Source organism: Carcharodon carcharias, chromosome 3 (genome assembly GCF_017639515.1).
Source record: "Carcharodon carcharias isolate sCarCar2 chromosome 3, sCarCar2.pri, whole genome shotgun sequence".
NCBI classification, from domain to species: domain Eukaryota; kingdom Metazoa; phylum Chordata; class Chondrichthyes; order Lamniformes; family Lamnidae; genus Carcharodon; species Carcharodon carcharias.
In genome coordinates, this window is record NC_054469.1 from 95,040,343 (window position 1) to 95,055,201 (window position 14,859).

At 46.4% G+C, this 14,859-nt stretch overlaps 1 protein-coding gene across 2 annotated transcripts in view; it reads left to right on the top strand.

Moving 5' to 3' along the window:
• cobl (cordon-bleu WH2 repeat protein) overlaps window positions 1-14,859 on the top strand; it is a 503,840-nt gene that overhangs the window by 399,691 nt on the left and 89,290 nt on the right. The gene's annotated exons all lie outside the window — the stretch shown is intronic.

Below are 14,859 nucleotides of genomic sequence, written 5' to 3' on the forward strand. Positions count from 1 at the left end.
GTTAATCTAGTGGCTTGTCAACATGGCTTGGACCCTGTCCAATGCTGGTTGAGTAACAATGGAATGAGGTTCACTTGAACCACACAGGGACCAGTATTCTGGCGAATCAAATGACTAGGAATTTAGAGATGGATTTAAAATAAATAGTGGGATGGGAGGCAAAGGGGAGGATTCAGGTGTGGGGAAATTTCGAAAGTTCAAGGGGAGAATTTTTCTCCCTGCCGGGTGTGCTGGGCAGGAGTGGGCGCAGGCGGGTGCACGCAGCCGATCGCCGCCTGCGATCGGCTGCGTGCCGCCATTTTACATGGGCAGGCCAATGCACACTCGGAAGTGCTCAGTGCTACCTGTGTGGGTGGAGGGAGGAAAGAGAGTCGGGTCCTGCACTCTTTCACGTGTGTGTGCGAAAGAGCGCAGAAATCTCCCTGAGGCACGGAGCTGCCTCAGGGAGATTAATTTAAGAATAAAGCATTGTGAAAAAGAAAAAAAAAGACTCAGACATGTCCCCTCATGTGACAGTGTTTATGTATTTCAATAAAAAATGTTATTTAATTTATAAAGCCTTCATGAAACTTCATCCCGCCCATGGATGAGGTTTCATGGGAAATGCGAAGGCTGTCTGGGCTCTTCACCTGTCTGCCAACCTTAAGGTTGGACGGGCAGCCCAGACAATCTGCTCAATTCGTTGATTAATGGTCTTAATAGGCCTTTGACAGTTCAGCGGGTGTGCAGCCAACTCTGGTGCACGCCCACTGAAATGAAGAACGGAATGACACATTGAGATGCACGCCCGATGTCACCGCGTGTCATTTAACACATCGGTAAGCCGACCAGAAGATTCGGGTCCAAGAGAAAGGACAGAGCATTGGCACAGGATAGTGATATGGGTAATAATAGCCAGAGTGTGACAGGAAGGGACAAAGCATATAAACATAAGAGTGCAATGGCAAATAAGGTTAGAGAAGGGGAAAAATGTTAAAAAGACAGAATTAAAGACTTTTTATCTGAATGCACACAACATTCGTAACCAGAGAGATGAATTGATGGCACAAATAAATTTAAATGTGTATAATATGATTGCCATTACAGAAACAAAAACAGAAAATGCTAGAAAAACTCAGCAGGTCTAACAGCATCCTTATGACTCTTCAGAAGAGTCATAAGGACTCGAAACGTTAACTTTTGTTTCTCTCCACAGATGCTGTTGGACCTGCTCAGTTTTTCCAGCATTTTCTTTTTTTGTTTCAGATTTCCAGCATCCGCAGTATTTTGTTTTTATCTTAGCCATTACAGAGACTGGTTACAAGGTGACAAAGGCATTCTAAAAGGAAGGAACGAAAGGAAAAGGATGTGGGTGGCTCTGCTAATAAAGGATGAGATCAGTACAGTAGTGATAAATTATATTGGCTTGGAAGATCAAAATGTAGAATCAATTTAAGTGACAATAAAAAATAGCTCGGTAAAGAAGTCACGAGTGGAAGTAGTTTATAAGCACCATAACTGCAGCTCCACTGTAGGGCAGAGCATAATCAATAAATCAATAAATAAGAAAGATATTGCAGTAATTGTGAGGGTTTATAAAATTCACAGCGATTGGACTAATCAAATTGGCAAATGTTGCCCTGAGGACGATTTCATAGAGTGTATTCAGACAGAGTCTTAGAATAATACATTGTGGAACTAGGGAATAGGCTATTTTAAACCTGTAATATAATGAGACAGGATTAATTATGATCTCATAGTAAAGGATCCTCTAGGGAACAGTAATCAAAGCCTGGTAGAGGTTCACATTTAAGGGGGAGAAACTTTGGTCTGGGACTAGTGTCTTAAACCTAAATATAGGCAATTACAAAGGTATAAAGACAGAGATGGCTAAATTGGACTGGGAAAATAGGTTAAAAGTTAAAATGGTAGATAAGCAGTGGCACATTTAAGGAGATATTGCGTAACTCTCAACAAAGATTCTATTGAGGAAAAAAAGACTCAACAAGGACGAGCTAGCGGTGACTAACTAAGGACATTAAGGATGGTATCAAGTTGAAAGAAAAGCCATACAATGCGAAGAAGATGAGCGGTAGTCCAGAAGATTAGGAAAAGGATGTCTAAAAAAAATAGACAGACACATGAGAATTAACAAACTATCAAGAAATATATAAAAAGTAAGAGCTTCTAAAGCATAAAAAAGCAAGAGGGTAACTAAAGAAAACATTAGTCCCTTAGAGGATGAGACCATGTATATTTTTAACAGCATTCTTCAAAAACACAAAATGCAAATGGAAACATAAACGCCTTGTAAATTATCATATCACTCAGTGTTTAATGCCAAGAGAAGGCAGACTCAGAAAATTTGGTCTATATATGTTTTGAACCTAGACCAATAAGAAAGATTACTCATTTTTGCTTTTATAAAATGACAAATGATATTCCATTCCAAAATTTATTAAACTCCCATAACTAAGTAATAACATGTGTTGCAGAGTTAATAGGGACAGCTGTCAATGTTAAAGAATAAACTACTTATTATGCTTGACAGAGTGGAGTGTTCATCAGTAGTAAATGCATCTATTTTAAATATTTCTCTTCATTTTTTAGTATTTTTGCATTCTTCATCATGGACAAAATCTTCTGGTTGGCATGCGGGAGCAGGCCCCACATACCGACGTGTAAAATGTTGCACGGTGACATCGGATGTGCAACTCAACATCACCACACGTCATTCCGATCTTCAGTTCGGCATGTCCGCGTCGGAGTCGGCTGCGTGCCTGCTGAACTGTCAAAGGTCTATTAAGTCCATTAATCACAGAATTGAAATAGCTGTCAGGGCAGCCCGTCCAACCTTAAGGTTGGCAGGCAGGCAAAGAGCCCAGGTGGCCTTCGCATTTTTCATGGAGCCTCATCCACGGGCGGGATGAGGTTCCCTGAAGGGTTTATAACTTTAATAAAAAATTTTTATTAAAATTCATTGACATGTCCCAGCTCATGTGACACTGTCGCATGATGGGACGTGTCTGAATACTTTTTTAAATTCTTTTTTCATGTTTCCATAATCAAATTAATCTCCCTGTGTACCTCAGGAATATTTCTGTGCTCTTTTGCGTGCAGGCCCCGACCCTCCCTCCTCCTCCCGTCCGCACAGGTAGTGCTGAGCACTTCTGGGTGCACGTCATGCTGGGTGGGCCTTAATTGGCCCACCCAATTAAAATGGCGGCGCACTGCTGATCACAGGCTGCAATTGGCTGTGTGCCCACCTGCTCCTGCCCGGCCCGCCCACTCCTGCCCAGCCTGCCCAACAAGGAGCAAACTCTCCCCCATGTATTTTGCTGAATTTCACACCCAGCACGCTGAGATTTTGTGCTTCTATTATATTTGCAATAGAGGCATTACATTGCTACAGCCATTAGAATGAGGCAGTTCTAAATGACTTATTACTCACATCTCCTCTGCTACAATAAAATATAGGCCAGACTTTCCAGTCTCGTCGCAGGCGGTACCCGCTGTGGTCGAGGAGACGCTCCAGACAGAAGTCCATTGACTTGCAGCGGGACCAGAAGATTGCGGCAGCAGGCCGATGCGGAAAATCCCGCCCATAGTCCCACATCCCTGATTTTTTTGTCCATACCCTCTAAGTTCTGTAAGTTCCTCATCCTTAAGTATCTGCCCGGCTGCCTTTAAGAGTTCTTCATGGAGTCAGTTTACACCATGGGCAGAATTTTCCCTTTGGCGTGCGGGGGCCGGCCCCACACATCCACACGTAAAATGATGCATGGTGACATCGGACGAGCGTCCCGACATAACCCCGCGCTATTACGATATTTCGCTGGGTGAGCGCGCAATCATGTCCAACGCGAGCCCGCCATGAATTAACGGGCCACTTGAGGCGCTAATCAACGCCAATTTTTCAGCGCCCATGCAATCTTCAGGTAGGCGCATGGGCGCAACGGGCAGGCGGGTAGGACACATTTGTATTAACCTCATCCATAGTTGGGATAAGAAGGCTCACCTGTTTCACGATTGTGCAGAGTCAAGTATTTATTTCTGAAAGTTTTTGAAACTTGCCTGTGTGATCTGTAGTATTTCAAAACGCATACTAGCTGCTTTTACTGGACTCTTAACCTTCAGGTCAGCACTCTGCAGTGAGAAATCTTTTCTGGGCCTGCAGGTTTCAGAAAGCCTTCCCTTAACCTGGGAATGGGAGCTGAACTGTCCATTGGCGGCAGCACTTCTGAGGAGGGGAGGGCTAGAAGGAGGAGGAGGCCAGGAGTGCACATTCAGCCTCCAGGGGAGCCACCTTTGGTAGGACAGGCACAGGCACAAGGGGGGCAGGGCCAAGAGGTTGTCCAAAGTAGAAGGGGCCGCAGAAGGCGCCACTATCCTGCTGCCAGGGTATACAGGCGGCGAAGCAGCTACCTCAATATGTCTGAGGTGCAGTGCCGAAGGAGGCTCCGTCTCTAAAGGGAGACAGTCAACTGTATCTGTCAGATGATTGGGCCTGAGATCTCCCCTAACTGTGTGGCTGGACACCCCATGCCAGTGGCTCTAAAGGTCACAGCTGCCCTCAAATTCTATGCTTCTGGCTCTGTCTAGGGGTCAGTAGGTGATCTTTGAGGTGTCTCCCAATCAGCTGTCCACACTTGTGTCAAGCAGGTTACAGACGCTCTGTTCAGGTGCATAGACTTCATCCACTACTGTTGAGACCAGGCAAGCCAGACACAGTGAGCCAGAGGCTTCGCAGCTATTGTTGGCTTCCCCCATGTCCAGGGTGCAATAGACTGTACACATGTGGCCATCAGTGAGCCCGGTGCCTTCGTCAACAGGAAGGGCTTCCACTCCATGAACGTACAGATGGTGTGTGATCGCAGGATGTTGATTCTACAAGTCTGTGCAAGGTACTCAGGCAGCTCCCACGACGCCTTCATTGTCAGACACTCCCAGGTGCCAAGGCTCTTCAGTGTTCCAGCTCGGCTTGATGGATGGCTGCTGGGTGACAAGGGCTATCCCCACAGAAGGTGGCTCATGACATCTCTCCGCTATCTAAGAACAGAAGCTGAGCAGCGGTACAATAGGAGCCATGCCTCCACAAGGGCTGTGGTGGAGAGAGCCATTGGTCTTCTGAAAATGCGCTTCTGATGCCTGGACAGCCCAGGAGGCGCACTCCAGTACCCCCAGATCATGTCTCGGTGATAGTGGGGGTTGCATGCTGCGCTCTCCACAGTCTTGCGCTGGAAAAGGGGGACGCAGTGGACAATGAAGACATCGACGCAGTGGCTGTGGTTGCACATGATGAGTCCGGCAGTAAGTCCAAGGATGAACATGCAGAGGGAAATGCTGAGGAGGTAGACACTGACCCAGGCATGCTCCAGGGAGGCAGGGACACTCGGGAGGCTTTAATCCAATGAACCTTCAGCTAGCACACCTCAGATGGACCACCAGGACAGTTGGGCTGTAGGCTCGATACTCGACACCTAAGTGCAAAATCTGTCAATTTAGGAACAGTCACTAAGGGCCTTGTTAATAAAGCTGAATGTCCAACAAGGGCCTCATTACAGTTTTGGAAACCATACACATGCAGAAGAAAAGAGGCACCCTCAGCCATGGTGATATATCTGAATTTAATTTGTCAAACAAACCAACTTATTCCAAAAAAAAAGAGAACAATGTTACAAAACAAAGCAAATCATAAGGATCTCATCTCGGGCCAACACAAAAGCACCAGTGATAAACCTGTGGTGTACCTAAGGTGCCTTATGTTTCCGTTTCCAGGTGCTATGTCTTAGTGCTGCCCCATCGCTCGGAGTGGCATCTGAGACAGTGTGCTAACACTGCTGCCCTGTTGGTCTCAATAACCTTGGCGGTCGTCCTCTGGCCTGTGGAGCCTGTGCTGGCCCAGCCTGGGAGGGAGCTGCCTGTTCCACAGCTGGCATCTCCCCAGTCGTCACAACTTCACCAGATGCTACAGTCACTGGAAGAGGGGCAGAGGAGCTGCTGCCCTCACCCGGAGCACCCTGAGAGTTTCCCTCAGAGATGCCAGGCAGCTGCTGCACTGATGTGAGGTTGCTTCGGACCTCCCTGCTCACTGTGGATGGATGGGCACCGAGCTGGGAAAGTTGTTGAAGTCAATGCTGATGTGAGGGTTTGCTAGTCAGAGCGCATCCCCGGGAAGCACTGATGGGTTTTCTGGAGTAGCCTGTCCATGAGAGTCGCCACTCTCTCCATGGAGGATGCATGGCGCTCGGATATGTGGCTCATTGCTTCGGTGATCGTTGCATAGATTCCACCACGGAGACCAAGTCAAGCATAGCCTCATGTATCCCCCCAGATGCTCCTGCACACCCGGCCGCATTTCTTGCACCTACTGCATCGCGGAAGACTCCAGAGGCACATCATCAAGCACTGACTGAGCATGTGCCTGATCTCCTGCAATCCTCCAACTGCTCGTGCCATGAGCAGTCTCTGTCTCTGCCAGCTCCTCCAACGATTGTGAAGTGCCCTCACCACTGTGCCCCGGGACACTAGCCAATGTTCGAATTCTCACTGAGGTGCTATTATCGGTGCTGGTGCCTGCGTCGCAGAAATGGTGCAACGCTGGTGAGACTTCAGGCCCCTCAGGTGTGAGAGGGGGCCTCTGCTGCCCTTTCTCCCAGCCCTGCTTCGATGATGCTGAAAGGAAGAACAAGGACAGTGGATCAGTTAACGTGGAGACAATGTCAAAGTGTGTCCCTGTCCCCCAGATCATTATGCACTCATCCTTCCATAACCAATGGTCAAGCCACGTTGCAAAATTAAATCAATTAATTTTCAGCAGCGCTGTTGGGAGAACAATGCTGACCTCACTGTTGGGCGTAAATACCTGGCTGTCGTACCCCAACCTCACTGACACCAGGGGAGTAAGCCGACCTGCTGGGTTACATGACCAATGCCAACATGGTACTCACCCTGCCAGAGCTCAACAAGTTGTTGAAGCGCTTGTGACACTGGATCCAGATGCACCGCACCAGGTCGTGGGAGCTCACCACCTCCGCCACCTCCTCCCAGGCACGTTTCGTCATGTGGGGGGGCCTCTTCCTCCCATCCAGGGGAACCAGCACCTCCCGTCGTGCTGCCACCTCCTCGAGGAGGTCAACAAGCTAGACATTCGAGAAATGAGGGGCACACTGGTCCCCCACCCTACCCTCCGGCCTGGCCTGTCCTGCTGTCCTATCCTCCAGGCTCGCCTGCTCCACTGGGCTACCCTCCGGATTGGCCTGCTCACCAGAAGCCCTCTTTTGGGCTCTTCCACTTGCCATTGTGAGCAACCTTGCAAAGCGCTTCAGGTAAACAGGCTGCTGGGTCACCATTGGACCTGCAGACAATGCACTCCCGCTGTCGCCCACCCACTCCCGCTATCCTTGGTAGTCACGCATTACACTGGGCAGGCCTTAATTGGCCCGCCCACGTAAAATAGCTGCACGGACCCGATCACGGGTGGTGATTGGGTCCGTGCCCGCTCCCGCTCCGCCTCCCCCACCCCACCCCACCAAACAGAAAATACAGCCTCATGTTTTCAGATAGAATGTTCCAGATCTCTCTGAGTGAAATAAGTTTTCCTCACCTCCCCTCTAGATCTTGTGCCAATGAATTTGAATCTATGACTTCTAGTTATTGACCTCGCCAGAGGGAGTAATTTTTCTCTACCTTCTGTATCAAAACCTCTCAACTTGAAAACCTCCATAAGGTTACCTCTTCACCTTTTCTGCTTAAAGGAGAACAGGCCAAACTTTTTGAACCCCTTCTCATAACTGTATCCCATCATCCCTACTAACATCTTGGTAAACCTGCTCTGGACTCTTTCTAATGCTTTCACATCTTTCCTAACAGTGTTGTCAGAATTAACCACAATACTCTAGCTGGGGCCTAATCAATGATTTATGAAGTTGTAGCATGATCTCTTTGCTTTTATACTCTATATCCTCTATTTATAAACCTAAGTTAGCCAAATGCTTTTAACCACCTTATTAACTTATCCTACCATGTTTAAGGATTTGTGTTTGTGGATATCAAGGTTTCTCTGCTCATCTGCACTTTTCAAAATGGTGTAATTTATAGTATTCCACATTAGTCTTCTCAAACTGCACCATCTCACGTTTCTCCACATTAAAGTCCACCTGCCATGTTTCTGTCCATATAGATTTCAGATGAAATTAAGATAACTACTTCATATGATATAAAAACTGAAAGTACTGGAAATACCCAACAACATCTGTGGAATGAGAATCAGAGATAAAGTTTCATCTTGATGATCTTTCATCAGAACTGGCACATGTTAGAGATGTTTTAAGCAAATACAGAGACAAGAAAAGGGTTAAGGGAGGAAAGAACAAAAGGTAAAGTCTATGTTTAGGTAGAAGGCAGGAGTGATTATATGACAAAAAGCTTAGTGGTACAAGATAAAAGGGGTTGCTGAGGGACAAATAAAGTGAAGATGGATCTTGAGGTGGTGTAAATGTGGAAAGCAGAATCATCACTATCAGCTGCCAGCCAAAACAAAAACACAAAAAAAGGAGTGGAGCTTATGATCTGAAATTGTTGAACCCACTGTTGCGTTCGGAAGGCTGTAAAGTGTCGAATTGAAAGATGTGTGTTGCTGTTTCTCAAGCTATATTGAGTTTTAGTGGAACAGTGTAGGAGGCCGAGGACAGAGAGGTTAGGGTGGGAGTGGAAAGAAGAATTAAAATGGCTAGTGACTAGGAACTCACGATTACGCCTGCAAACTGAATGGAAGAGTTCAGCAAAGTGAGCACCCAATCTGAGTTTTGTGTCTCCAATATAAATGAGACCACATCGTAGAAGAATGAATACAGAACACCACAATGTAAGAAGTATAAGTAAATTGCTTTTTCAATTGAATGGAGTGTTTGAGGCCTCAGACTGTGCGAAGGGTGGAGGTGAAAGATCAGATGTTGCATCTCTGTTTTTGTGGGAAGTTGCTAGGGGAATGGGAACAGCAAAAGCTAAAGTGGTGAGTTAATCCAGCTGTAGAAATATTGTGAATACGTTTAACTAACATGGGTTAATATTGAGTGATATATAAATTTTTTAAAAATAATCTAAAGCTCACCCCAACCTGCCTCTAATCGACCCACTTTTGAGTTTAACATGACAGGACAGGGGATAGGCAGCCAGCCCACTCCCAGGAGTATATATTGTCATGAGACTGATAGCCTCATATTTAATCTATTTTATAGGTTTAACCCTGGCCAGCTGGGGTTCCCAGATCATGGGAAATCCAGCCAGCTCAAGGGAGGTGAGGACAGCTTCGGGGGAAAAACTAAGTGTCTTTGTAACACTGCCTGTGGACCAGGAACAGCAGAAATGCTTCCTCCCAGCTCCCTAGGTTTCCTTGCTTCTCTGATACCACATCCTGATCCCCTGCCCCCCAATCAGACCCCCATTACCAAGCAATTGGAACCCCTTCCCCCAGGAAAGAGGATATTACCCCACTCTCCCCTGACCAGCTGCAGGCTTCCTCCAGGCAAATGCAGCCTGCTTTGGAAAACTCCCTGTTGGACTAGAACCAAGCCTGTGAGTCAGGCCGGCTTCAGGATGGGGATCCTCTGAGAAAACAACAGACAATGTGGAGTAAAAATTCCACAGCATGCGGGGGAACCTCCAAATTTCCTGTCCAATACTCCACTACAGGCTCAAAAACCATCACTTCTTAATAACATGGCTATTCAGTCCAATTATTGGCACAAACATGGTTTTAATGAAGTCAGCCTTCCACCAGTAACTAATTTGACTGAATTTCAGTAACACTGTGGTTGTAGACTAAAAGCCTGATCTTACCACTGTATTTAAAATGGAGTCAACATCCTATCCACACCACAGGATATTATTTTAAGTTGGCTTGAGTAGATGGATGGGACAACCGCTGGAAGATTGTGGGGTCCTGCTTTAGACTATTACATTGGACTCTGATGATGTCAGTGGAGTGTTAATGCTAATTTTAGTGAGATTTCCCACCAGTTTAAACTGTTGAGAAATGGATCCTAGGCCAAAAGAGGCTCTGAGAAGAGAAGGCGAGAAATTTGTCCCTTTTGCACCCTTAGAGTTCCAAAATGGTGTTTGTGACACAGCCATCTGTACAGTGAATAGTCACCAAAATTATGCAGAGCAAGGGGAATATGACATCAATCAGTGCGCAGTGCTGATTTGATACCAGCGATGCAGTTTTGGAGTTCAAAGCTCCAGCTAACATCCTCTCTCAACCTCACACAGCTGAACACATGTTCAGCAGCAATAAGGAGCCCCCCACATCAATGCTAGTTAAAGGGAGCATTAAACATTTACAGGTTAGTTGCAGGTCTGATTGTTTTTCTGCCTGTTGCCATGATTCTCTATGGAACTTTCTATAGTTGGTTCAAGTTACAAAAGTCTACAAGAGTGGTGTGGAAGGGTTCTACGTAAGTCAGGGGATCGGTAGTATTGTGGTTATGTTACTGGACTAAACATAGTGACCATGGAACTGCTGGGTCATTATAAAAATCCATCGGGTTCCCTTTTGGAACTTTTTTGGAAACAAAAAGCTGCTGTCCTCATCCAGTCTGGCCTATACATGACTCCAGACCCACAGCCATGTGATCAACTCTTGACTATCCTCTGAAATAACCTGGCAAACTATCCTTTTGTATTCAAGAAGTGGCTTACTCAATGGCAGTTATAGGTAGGCAACAATTGCTGGTCTTACCAGCAATGACCACATCCCTCGTAGGAATGAAAGACAAGTTGCTCCCAGACATGTTTGCACCAGTAGGCATCCCTTTTGGAATGCAGCATGAGTTGGAGAATGAGCAGAGGCCAAGCTTCTGAAAAAGGAAAGAGAAGCAGGAATATCTGTTCAGGGAGCAACTATCCTGCATGAGCCTCAGCAAGGAATAATGTGTGAAATGTTGGTTCTTCAGTAAGGACATTTTTACTGAAATATGCCACATACTGCAGCCACAACTAATATTTAGTTAACTTTTTTTTATTCATTCACAGGATGTCGACTTCACTGGCTGGGCCAGCATTTATTGCCCATCCCTAGAATGTATGATCACACTCAGCACATCATGCTCAACAAATGCCAGTTACTATGGAAGCAATCCTGATGCATTTATCTTGTACCAGTCAGTTGTTCTAGCAATCTTTCAGCCACCAAACCAGAGGGTGGCTGCTGAGTGTCGAGGGTTCCATTCTACACCTAGCTTATTGGATCCTAGAATGGCTACAGCTCAGAAGGGGGCCATTGGCCCATCTCATGGCGGCTCTTTGCAAGAACAATTTAACTAGAACCATTCTCCTGCCATTTTCCCGTATTCCTGCAATATTTTTGCTTCAGTTGCTTTCCGATTCTGATTTGAAAGCCTCAAATGTATCTGCCTCCGCCACCTTCTCATTCCAGATCCTAAGCACTCGCTACATAAAAACATCTTCCTCATTTCGCCTCTGGTTCTTTTGATGATCACCTTAAATCAGTGTCTTCTAATTCTCGAACTTTCTGCCAAAAGCAACAATTTCTATCTACTCCGTCTAGAACCTATGATCTTGAACATCTCCATCAAATCTTCTCTCGCCCTTCTCTAAGGAGAACAACCCCAGCTTTTCCAATCTTTCATGTAATTGAAATCCCTCATCCTCGAAACTGTTCTCATAAATCTTGACTGCACCCTGTCTACTGTCTTCACATCCTTCCTAAATGTGGTTCCCAGAATTGAGTACAACACTCCAGTTGAGGCCAAACCACTGTTGCATATGGCTTCACCGTAACTTCCTTACTTAAAACCACAGAACCATAAAAAGGTTACAGCACAGAAGGAGGCCATTCAGCCCATCTTGTCCATGCCAGCCCAAGGACACCCAAGTGCCCTTTCTAATCCCACCTTCCTGCACCTGGCCCATAGCCCTGCAGCTTACAGCACTTAAGGTGCAGATCCAGGTACTTTTTAAAAGAGTTTCGAGTTTCTGCCTCTATCACCAACCTGGGCAGCGAATTCCAGACACCCACTACCCTCTGCATAAAAAAGTTCTTCCTCATGTCCTCCCTACACCTTCTGCCACTTATCTTGAATCTATGGTTCTAGCATTCTCCACCAAGGGAAACAATTTTATCCTGTCCACTCTATCTATTCCCCTCATAATTTTGTACACCTCAATCAAGTCACCTCTCAGCCTTCTTTGTTCCAAGGAAAATAACCCCAACCTATCCAATCTCTCCTCGTAGCTACACTTTTCTCACCCTGGCAACATTCTTGTAAACTTCCTCTGCACTCTCTCCAGAGCTATTATGTGCTTCCTGTAATGTGGTGACCAGAACTGCTCACAGTATTCCAGTTGTGGCCTCACCAGTGTTTTATACAATTCCAACATTATATCCTTACTTCTATATTCTATACCTCTGCCAATGAAGGAGAGCATTCCATATGCCTTCTTTACAACCTTGTCTACTTGAACTGCTGCCTTCAGGGACCTGTGTACTTGTACGCCAAGATCTCTCACTTCATCTACCTCTCTTAGTATATTCCCATTTATTGTGTAATCCCTGTAACTGTTTGACCTCCCTAAATGTATGACCTCACACTTCGCTATGTTAAAATCCATCTGCCACTTTACCACCCACTTCACCAACCCATCTATATCGTTTTGGAGATTGTGGCTATCCTCTACACTATCCACTACTCAGCCAATCTTTGTCTCATCTGCAAATTTCCCATTCGTGCCCCCCACATTCACGTCCAAATCATTAATATATAACACAAACAGCAAGGGTCCCAACACCGAGCCCTGTGGAACACCACTTGAGACAACTTTCCATTTGCAAGGGTATCCATCGACCATTATGGTCCAATGATTTGTGTACATATAGCTCCAAGTCTCCTTAGAATTATACCCTTTAGTTTCTATTGCCATTCCTCATTCCTTCTACCAAAATGTATCACCTCACACTTTTGTCCTCTCTGCCTCTATTTTTAAGCACAAGATCCAATATGCCTTTTTAACCACATTCTCACACTACCCTGCCACCTCCAGTGATTTGCGTACATATAGCTCCAGGTCTCCTTAGAATTATACCCTTTAGTTTATATTGCCACTCCTCATTCCTTCTCCCAAAATGTATCACCTCACACTTCTTTACATTAAATTTCATCTGCCACTTGTCTGCCCATCCCACCAACCTGTCCATGTCCTCTTGAAGTCTAATCAGTATCTTCTTCACACCTCAGCATGTGCAGCAGCAGCCTGGCTGGCCAACTGACAGGAAATATTAAGGGCACTGGACGAGTGGCAGTGCTGGAAGGACGAATGCGGTCATACTGAGAGAGGTCAGCAGGTTCCGAGTTAATGGAATTAGTACTGCTTCCCTGGGTTGTGCCTTAGCAATCCTAGTAATCTGTTGGAGGACATATTGCTGGGCTGCTGTGAGATGCTGCATGCCCCTTTGAGCACTGCTAACTGCAGTCATGATGGCAGCAGTCTGAGCTTATGTAGTAACAAATTGAGACTTCATGAGCTCAGTCTGAGGTTCTACCGAATCACTCAGACCCTGAGTAGTTTCTGCTTCTGATGTAATGGAAGCTGTGACATCAGCCATCGGACACTGCATCATGGTCAGCCCTGCAAGTACTATCATGGAGCTGATTAGCACTTCCATGCAGGAAAACATGGGTATCAAGCTCTGCACAAAGCCCTATACCAAGTTGGAGCAGAATACCTTCATGCACTTTGACATTGACAACAGACTTTCTGGCAGGTCAGCCAATGCACCAGGCATTTTTGTGTGCATGTTCATCAGCCTTTTCCAGTACACCACCCCATTAAAATCCTCTTCTCAGTCTTCTGCAGCAGAACTCATGCATGACCACACTTTCTCGGGAGCTGAAATGATCCTTTCCCCCGCCTCAGCTGCAGGTCACTCCTGCCTGGTGATGCACCACTGGGCAGATCCTGCTACCCTCTGAAATATTTGCTGTGCTAATATCTGAGCAGGTGGCTGAAAATCAGGCCAAGTGATGGTGTTTTTTTTACCTCATCAGTCTCTTCATCTAAACCCTCGTCTTCCTGCACCGCTGGCTCAGTAAGCAGCTCTTCCTGGGTATGTTCCTGTCCGTGCCATGCTTGTCCCCTGCCATTTAGCCCTTGCTGCAGCCTAGGATGTGTCATCTTATGCTGCAAGATAGAGGGAAGTGTGTCAGTGAATGTGATGCAACGTGTTTGGTCATTGTGCCTGCCACAGTTGAGTAGCTTGCAGTGTATGCAATCTGTGAGGTGAAATCGCCCGTGCAAGCTGGCTTCGGCATGTTCGGTGGCATGAGCGGTCAATATGGCGAGAAGGCCAAAATCAGTTTCATGACGTCGTGAAACCAGCTTGTGATCGACCGCTCAGCCCATTGATGGTGGGCCGCGTTTCCAGCCATTGGATGTCAGGAACCTTATTGTAATACCTCAGCATATCATTATAAGGCCAGCCCGTCAGACTCATTCCCCGCACTACCCCCCGCTAAATCGTCCACCCGTGCCGGTGGTAAAGCACGCCAGTACAGAACACATCTTGACAAATGTGATGTGGAGTGCTTGGGACTTCTGCCAGGGCCTTGCTTACATTGCGGACATCCAAGGAACAGAAGATGCTGGAGCCTGACAGTAATGGGATCCTGGAAGAACTTACGTGGCCTTCTGGGTGGATTCTGTTGGACATGGCTCTGCTGCAAAGCAGCTTACTGAAGTTGGAAAGTCACCGTTGATGCTCACAACGGATAATGATTGATGGGCTGGGAGAGGATGGTCTAGGATCGACAGGGAGAGAAAGAGGTGTTGGGGGCGGTTGAGGTTGGTAGGGGGGAAATGAAG